The 8,802-nt window shown below is 42.7% G+C and overlaps 1 protein-coding gene across 1 annotated transcript in view; it reads left to right on the top strand.

Annotated features, from left to right (window-relative positions):
- Window positions 1-1,271: 1,271 nt before the first annotated feature.
- The window catches only part of Zdhhc21 (zinc finger DHHC-type palmitoyltransferase 21), a 64,651-nt gene continuing 57,120 nt past the window's right edge, over window positions 1,272-8,802 (top strand). Inside the window, exons 1-2 of the mRNA XM_060365780.1 lie at window positions 1,272-1,419; window positions 6,793-6,939. The gene's annotated coding sequence lies outside the window, so the exon portion shown is untranslated. The remainder of the gene's footprint in view (window positions 1,420-6,792; window positions 6,940-8,802) is intronic.

Raw genomic sequence — 8,802 nt, 5'->3', positions numbered from 1 at the left:
GTAAAGCTAGATCTTGAAATACATTCAGAAGAGTTTAAGGACTAGGGGGAGCAAAGTGAATTTACCAAGCAGTAATAAGGGACATAGTTCAGATTTAAGTCCAAGTAAGGGTAGGATTATGGGATAGAGGAGAGAGATAAACACCAGCACAAGCGTGCTTGGAGGAAAGGGCAGTAGACATGACTTTGTGTGTATGTGGTAGAAGACACAGGAGGAAACCAAAGCTAGATCTCAGGGTGAGGTTTTTTTCCCCCCTTCCTTTTCCACATCCCCTTGTTTACTTTGTCTTCTGAAGAAGGATAATAACAATATTTTAGGAGAATAGAATTAAGAGGATTTGACAAGCATGAAGTATACCAGTTGAAGGTAAGTTTAGAGTTAGTAGAGCAGTCACCCTGGGACCTAAGTAACTGGTACCATCAGGAGCAATTTGTTCTGGTAGGATTTCAATACCATTCAACAGGAAGTACAGACTTCTGACAGCAGGTGCTTTCTCTCCCATCCACACATCATCTCCTTCTGGGTCATGTAGGCCTAAGGGGCTAGCTCTGTACACCGTGAACAGCATATGAGTGTTCCACAGCACTGCTGTGGAGCTGGAGTGAGGAGCAAAAAGTTGTCGTTACTGTAGCTCAAGCAGTTGTGAGGCTAAGTTTGTTCTCCTCTCGACTTAGATCGGGAGCTGGGTTATCTGAACCGCTGAGTCCATTAACGTTTCCTAGGTTTCGCTGACTGGAAAGCTGGCAATTTGTAGAATATTACTGAAAAACGTATAAAAATTGTTTGAATGTGGCTTTAGGTTGCCAACAAGAAGTGGGAAAAAACCTTGGCTGGCTGGGGCATCCCAAAAGAGGGTCTGAAGGCCGTAAGACGGAACAAGGCAGCTTTTCAATCTTTGAGGTACACTGATAGGTGTCACCTGCGGATCCTATTAACATTCAGCTATGGAATGAGCAGGCCTGAGACTATGCATCCCAGAGGATGTCAAAGCTGCAGACCTAACATTGAAGCAAGGTACAATGGAAAATCCGTCACTGGGGAGAGAGGCCCCTCGAGCACCGCTCAAAGCTAAGGCTGGTCCTCTGCAGGGAGGGTGTGGGGACAGGCGGCCCGCCCGGGCAGGGCCGAGGCTGCAGGGCGGGGAGGCACAGGTAGGTGAGGTGAAGGTAGGCCGGGCGCAGCTCTGGGTTGCGAGCGCCTTCAGGTCTTTCGGCCCTCGGCGGCTCCCATCGCAGCGCCGGGGCGCGAAGCGGAGACGGCGACGGCGACGGCGGGCCGTGCCTCCGCGCGAGCGCGCGGGCATGCAGACACCCACTCGGCCGGTCCCGGCGCCCGGGCTCCCGGAAGCGGAAGGGGAGCGCGGCCCGGCCTGGGCGGCGGAGGCGCGGAGCCGAGCGGAGAGCAGCGGAGCGGCCGGCGGTGAGTGTGGGCCGGCGGGCGGGCGGGCCCGCGTCTGCCGGGGAGCCTCGCCCCGGGAGGCCGCGGCCCCTCTCGGGCCAGGGGGATGGATTCGGGCGGTGAGAGAAACCCGAGTCCCCCCGGCACGCAGGCTCCGCCGCACCCACGGGCCCGGCCGTCGGTGTGACCGAGCGGTCCATTCATTTCGAGGTCGCCGGTGCGGAGCTGCAGGGGACCCTCTGGAAGAACTGCACCTCCGCTGACCTTCCTCCCCCGCCTCTCCCCCCGGCCTCACCGGCGGCGTGGAGAAAATGGCTTTCCGCATGGCAGCACTCTGCACTTGTTACCGTTCTCTGTGGTCGCTGGCTGGACCTAACCTGCAGTGGTCGTTGAAAATTGATGGCTTTTCCCGAGCTGTGTTTGGGTCACAACGATAGCTTATGAGTCAGTGGAAGATGTTTGTATCTCCAGGGCTAAGCGGACCTGGTTGATTATTACTTGAAAATACTGCAGTATAGCAGTTCATAAAAGTACAGGAAGGGGAAAAAAAAATCAAGGTCATTGTGGGTGGGTCGTCAATCAGTGTAAAGTTGCAGCCCAAAATAAGGGCAAATAAGGGTAATTAAGTGTAAGTTAAAAAGACTTGTCAAATGGGCCCGCCACTAACATGTGCAATCCCTACACCCCCAATTCACTACCTACTTTGTGGTAAAAGATAATAATAGCCCTTACCATTTGATGACTGCTTAGTATGTGCCATTCCTAGATGAAAGGGCTTGGTGCAATATCTCATTAAGTTCTTCCAGCCCTGAGATCCACAGATCAGAGTTCAGAGGGGTGCTCTGTTTCACCTTAGTTTGTGCTCTCTCTCAATAACAAAGCTTTTGAAGAGGAGACGAGGTGTGAAATCACTTGGGGGAAAAAAACAACAAATAAAATTTGGAGTTGGGGAAAGAAAACCAGATTCTCCTTTGGTTTCTGTACTATCCAGCTGTGGGGTCGTGAATAGGTCAGGGATCCAGTTTATTTTCTCATCCAAACAAGCTAGCCAGGCTGAATCTTTCCAAGAGCTGATTTTTAAAGCTTTTCCATCTTTATTTGGGAAATGTCAGGATTTTAATATAACACCTTTTGACATGGTGAGTGTACATTTAAAGCATTTTGCCTCATGAAAAAAAAAATGAGGAAAATGTTTGTAGTATAAAAATTCAATTTGATGTAAAACAGAATTATATTAGATATCGTCAAATTGGAGATTTCTGTTAATACTTTAGGAGTATTGCTGGAATAAACAAAACAGTACACACTTCAGAGAAACTCATGTCTAAGTATGCTTTCTTTACTTAAGAAAATGTAAACACCTAAGTGTCCACCCATCAGTAGGACAATTAGGGTCCAGACAAAAGTAAATCAGTTGATCATAGCATTTTGACCTATTTTCCCTAATTCGTAGTGGCTAATTCAGAACCATAGTGGGAAAGCACGTACATTAATAAAGAGACTAAGAACTCTGGGAATATCCACATGGAGCCTATGGAAACATTTTTGGCATAGGATGTTATTACATCTATCAGCAAAGGAATACAGACTTTCTTATATTTTTTTAGCAGACTATTAGGACATAGATTAAACTTTTTGTATGTTCTAGAATTAAAAGATGTTCGTTTACCATCTAGTAGGACAGTCAGTTTATAAATGGCTGCTGTTAAAATTGAAAATGTTTGACATATATACAATGAACAAAAAGTACAGGAATCCCATGATCTTCCTGAGCTATCTCCGTATGTGTGTGAATGTGTGCACGCGCGTATGTGCATCTATGTGTCAGACAGTAGTAGAGTCTTGCCTGGGATGAGCAAGGCCCTGGGTTCGATTCACTGGCACTGAGAGGGAGTAAGTAGAAAGCAACAAGCCCCTGTCTTGTCAGGATTATGATTTGTTGGTTAAGGATCCCCAGTATGCTGTGTCAGCTAGTTTAACAGGCACATTTTCATGTGTGAGGGAGCTAGCCAACCCTAAACACTTACTATATGGTGGTTTATTTACTTGTTATTACTTGTTTCCTGGTTTACATCTCCCTGGGTAAATTATGACCTTTTCTGGGTATGTCTTTTGCATTATAGGCCTGCTTTTCTCCTGTAGTTAGCTCAGTGTAGATTAAGCTTATTCTAGGCTTTAAGCATGTGCAGTGCACATGCATGTGTGCTTGTGTGTGCGCACTCGAGAGCGTGTGCGCACACACACACACACGGAGACAGGGCTCAGATTAAGTACAATTTAGCAGTGCTTGATTGTGATCTCACAGTTTCTGGTTTTAGGCCTTTTATCTGTGCTTAAAGAGTTACTAAGTTGTTCACAACCTAGGATTTTCATTGTTAGAAGCATTTAGTGTTTGTGTACTTAATTCATACCTGCTTTGGTAAGCTCTGCTTAGTGGGAACAACCCACTCTAGCCTTCTTTTCTCCTTCCAGGATGTCTTGGCCCAGTGGCTACTTGAAGGGCAAAGTTGCCCACTTTCCCACTTGGAAGAACATGCCTGGTTAACATCCAGGAAAAACTTTCCTTGGCCTCTTCATTTCTGGCTTTTAATATATCTGAACATTTTTTCCTGGTGTTATTTTTGGAGGAAGGTAACTACTGAAGCTATCCCTACCTGACATTAATGTTGCTTTTTGTGTTCTTGCACTCCCATGCTCCACCATGAAAAGTCCCGTAGAGCTTTTGTTCACACTGGAGCAATGTTTGGTAGTCTGTTTTTAGTTGATATCATTGTACAACTTCCAAGTTATTTTTTTGTCAGGAGAGTACTGAAGTATGTAAGTCTAGCTCAGCATTGTTAATGGAAGTACAGTGTTTGTTATTACTTCACTCATGAAGCTGGTTTCCAGAACAACAAATGCATGCAAGGAGCCAACAGCCTAGTTTTGTTCAGAGTGCGTGACTGAGCCTTCCACAGAATGCATTCTTTAAACCATTGGAGGTGCCAGGAAGAGTATGCCTGGATACATTTCTTTTGAACTCTTCTTGGAGAACTGTCTCCAAATGCCTTGGCTGGACTTGTTCACCAGCTTCTGACCTCAAGTGCAGATTGTCCATGCTCCACTCTGTAGCTTGACATCTTGCTTTGTACTTGAGATTTGGAGTAGGAGCTTTGTTTCAGACCAAACCTGTAGTTTTCTTTTTCTTCTTGAAAATATACCAGGCAGCATGTGGCATGCCTCTTTCCTGCATATTTATAGAGCAATCTAATGCCAGGGGCAACATGACAGTAACTGGAATGTTTTTCCTGACAGCTTATTTTTTTATTTATTAATTTTTATTTTTTATATTAATCACAGGTTATTTACTTTGTATCCCAGCCGTAGCCCCCTTCCTCATTCCCTCCCAATCACACCCTCCTTCCCTCATCTCCTCCCTGCCCCTTTCCAAGTCCACTGATAGGGGAGGACCTCCTCTCCTTCCATCTGACCATAGCTTATCAGGTATTTTCAGGATTGGCTGCCATGTCCTCCTCCTGACAGCTTATTTTATGTGAATGTATGTATGCAAGTGTATGCACACATGCTTCCTGTGGCACATTTGTTAGAGGACACTGCAGGAGTTTGTTATCTCCTTCCATCATATAGGACCCAGGAATTGAACTCAAGTCTGTAGGCTTGCTGGCAGGTGCCTTTCCTCACAGAGACATCTTGCTGGCCCTAATGGATTGTGGGGTTTTTTTTTTGTTTGTTTTGTTTTTGTTTTTTTGTTTTTTTGTTTGTTTTTTTCCTGATAAATTACTTCCTGGCTTTGTCATTAAAGAAGATGGAAAGTAGATGAACAGCTAAATTTTACTATGTTTTTAATGATAGGGTGCAGGGATACTTTTATCTAGGAATTGTTAAAGTAATACTTATCTTTAAATCATTCTCTTTCAAGTTCCCTTTGGGCAGTGCTGCTTCCTTGCTAGACAGCTTCTCACTGAAGCGTGACAGCAGTCCTCTAAGTTGGCACTATCTCTGTTTTGCCATGTTACAAAGAAGCTTAGAAAGTGAAAAGAGGCAGTGCTATGATTTGACCCTATTAGCTCCCTATTTTTAATGTCCATACAAGAGTTAGGTCTACTTAGTTGATAATAAACTGAGTATCTGTGATATTTTTAAAATTACATTTCAAAATAACTCATTGGCTGATTCCTAAAGTCAACTAGAGCCTAGTGTCTTAGAGTTAACTGCCATGATTGACCAGTTTTTAGAGTAGAATAAAATCAAAGGTCAAATAGCTTTATGGGTATCTTTATAGAGACACACCTGCAACTTTGTATTTATTGTGGTATGCTTGAAAATTATTTAATGAGTTATTTATGTTCTTTTAGATGTAGAGTGTTAACCGATTACAATTAATGTTTTATGACATTTTATAGTTCTGAAGCATTGGCATATTATTGTTTCTTAACTTTTGGATTTAGGGCTTGATATTACTGTATCCCACAGAGAGTGATGGTTTTTTTTTTCTTGATTGTAAGTCAATGAGTGCCTGGGATTTGACTCATGAATGGTTAGCCTGTGCTATTTCCTAGTAATGTGACTAACAGAAAGTGCTGTCAGGAAGCCACCCAAGAGTTCCAAGCCTTAGCAGCATTACTGACTTTGGCCATATTTCAAAATGTACTACATGCAATTCTCAGGGTTGGGTTTTTTTTTTTTTTTTTCTTTTTCCTGGATAAAAGAATTCATTTATTTACCATTGGTAGCAGCTCCTCAAGGAGGAGAACACTTTGACCTTGGTTAAAGTTAGTTGGGGCTGAGAGATGGCTCAGTGGCTAAGAGCTCCTGCTGCTCTTCCAGAGGACCTGAGTTTCTTTAACAGCAGTACCCTAGCAGATCATATGTAATTAATAACTTGGTGGAATAAAGTCGTGAATTGGTATATCCTATGTAGAGTTCCTCTTTTTTGAGTTTGAACTATAGGAACTCACTTTTGTGGTTGACTCTCGGTAGACTTGTTACAGGAAGATACATTTCTTGTTAAAACATTTAGAATGAAAACATATATTTTAAAGTTACTCTCTGTTAACCAGTTGTGCTTAGATAGGCCTAGCTTCACATTTTGATCATCGTTGCCTTGACCCTCACCAAGTGTGTTTAGGATGCATTGTGGCTAAGGCACTTCAGAAGAGCCCAGATGCGGAATACGTGATTTTCTGGTTTTATGAGAACGGGTGATTTCAAAAGGGAGAGCTTCCAGGAATAATGACTGGTGCTTCAGTGAGGTGGGTGGAATATGAATGCACAGGTTAGGTGGAGTGGGGCCATCTTATTCTTGACCTTCTCACCATTTGTTATTGTTTTTTCCCCAGAATATTTCTTTGCTTACTGTTTCTCTGTAAGAAATTATTGTTAAACTCTTCATAGGTACTCACAGACAACTGTTATTGAAGGAAGGCCCATATAATTGAATAAGCAATGTAAAGAAATAAATAAAAGAATGATTCAAGAAGATAACACTTCTAAATGCAAGTGCCAGAAAAATTACAGCTCATCTCAGTGAATTTGCAAGTGGTAAGTGGGCATTTGATTTTACATGGGAATGTGTTTGCTTTCTGTAATATAGTGTCTTTGGAATCTAGTGTTTAGCAAATTGTTGATTTGCTAATGAAAAACTAAAGACAATTTAAACTTATTTGAGTTTTCATATTAAATTTTGACAGTGTGTTTTCTTAATACATTTTCCATTAAAAACCTCAGAAACATCTTTTTAAGTTATAAATCTTACATGGTTTTGTACAGGTCTTTTTGTACCACATTTAAAAACTAATATGAAGTGAGAAAGGGACTCTCAATTAAACATAATGTATGCAAGATCATTGGTGTCTGTGCTTTAGTATATTTCTACTTTTCAAGTGGTTGAAAAGAATTTAGTTACATGTCCTCTCTAATAGACTTAGAAGAAAACATAACTATGTATGTAAAACATAAAAGCCTCACGACTGTGTCAGCCGTGTGTTATGTGTGGTCTGAAGAATGATCTATGACGGCCATCTGTTCAGTTTTGAGTAAGTGAGGATAGAGAGCAAAAGTAAAAGAACAAATATCAGGTAGCAAATAGAAGCAGCAACTTGCTAGCAGAACATCAACAAATTAGGATTTTGCAATATCCAGTAGGGACAACTGAAGTAGCCTGACTGAGATAGCAAACACAGGTGGGTTTTCCTTGCCACATGTCAGAAATCAACTGGGGAAGTCGAGGCAGTCAACTATATTTCCGAAATGGGCTTTCTTCCCGGGATGGTCTTCCCATGGCTAAACTTCCCATTCTGAGTTAGATGTTTTTACTATGTGTTGAACAGTTATAACTACTGTTGGAGATGGTTCCATTTCTTTCTTTCTTTCTTTTTTTTACTTTAATTTTTTTTAAATTTTTATATTAATTAGAGTTTATTCACTTTGTATCCCAGCTATAGACCCCCCCATTCCCGCCCAATCCCACCCTCCAACCCTCATCTCCTCCACCCCTTCCATCTGACCCTAGCCTATCAGGTCTAATCAGGATTGGCTGCATTGTCTTCCTCTGTGGCCTGGCAAGGCTGCTTCCCCCACAGGGGAAGGTGATCAAAGAGCCAGCCACTGAGTTCATGTCAGAGACAATCCCTGTTTCCCTTACTTGGGTACCCACTTGGAGACTGAGCTGCCATGGGCTACATCTGAGCAGAGTTTCTAGGTTATTTCCATGAATGGTCCTTAGTTGGAGTATCAGTCTCAGAAAAGACCCCTGGGCACAGATATTTTGGTTCTGTTGCTCTCCTTGTGGAGCTCCTGTCCCCTCCAGGTCTTTCTATCTCCCCCTTCTTTCCTAAGATGCCTTGCACTCTGTCCAAGGTTTAGTTATGAGTCTCAGCATCTGCTTTGATATACTGCTGGGTAGAGTCTTTCAGAGGCCTATGGTAGGCTGTAGCCTGTGGTAGGCTCTGTGATGGTTCCATTTCTAACTGTTCTCAAGGACACAGTGTTTTTGCTGTTCAGTTTTTTTCCCCTTTTGTCACAGACTTAGGCTGGCCAGTCCATCCTCCTACAGGGGGTCTTGGAGAACATAAACATGCTTGGGTCTGAAATAAGGTGTAACAGCTTCCAGAGCCAGCTTCCCAATGAGCTCCAACAGCATGTGACATGTATCTTGTACACTGTATCCTGGGATGACCACTGTTAGCAGTTTGGTTACTGTTCTCTTTAGACTTTTCCCATGTTCTCTATGTAGAAATGACTTTTTTTTTTTTCCTTAAAAGTATTTATTCTGTACCTATCCTAAACTGGAGCTCCCAGATTTTCATCTTGAAAAAATTCAAACAGAAGCATGGAAAAAAATTTTGAGGTCTAACACATGAGTGTCCTCACTTAGATTCTGTAACTGTCTGAATTTCATCATAT

Source organism: Meriones unguiculatus, chromosome 12, assembly GCF_030254825.1.
Source record: "Meriones unguiculatus strain TT.TT164.6M chromosome 12, Bangor_MerUng_6.1, whole genome shotgun sequence".
Taxonomy (NCBI): Eukaryota; Metazoa; Chordata; class Mammalia; order Rodentia; family Muridae; genus Meriones; species Meriones unguiculatus.
Note: the sequence above shows the minus strand (reverse complement) of the source record. Positions and strands in the feature narration are given on the sequence as shown.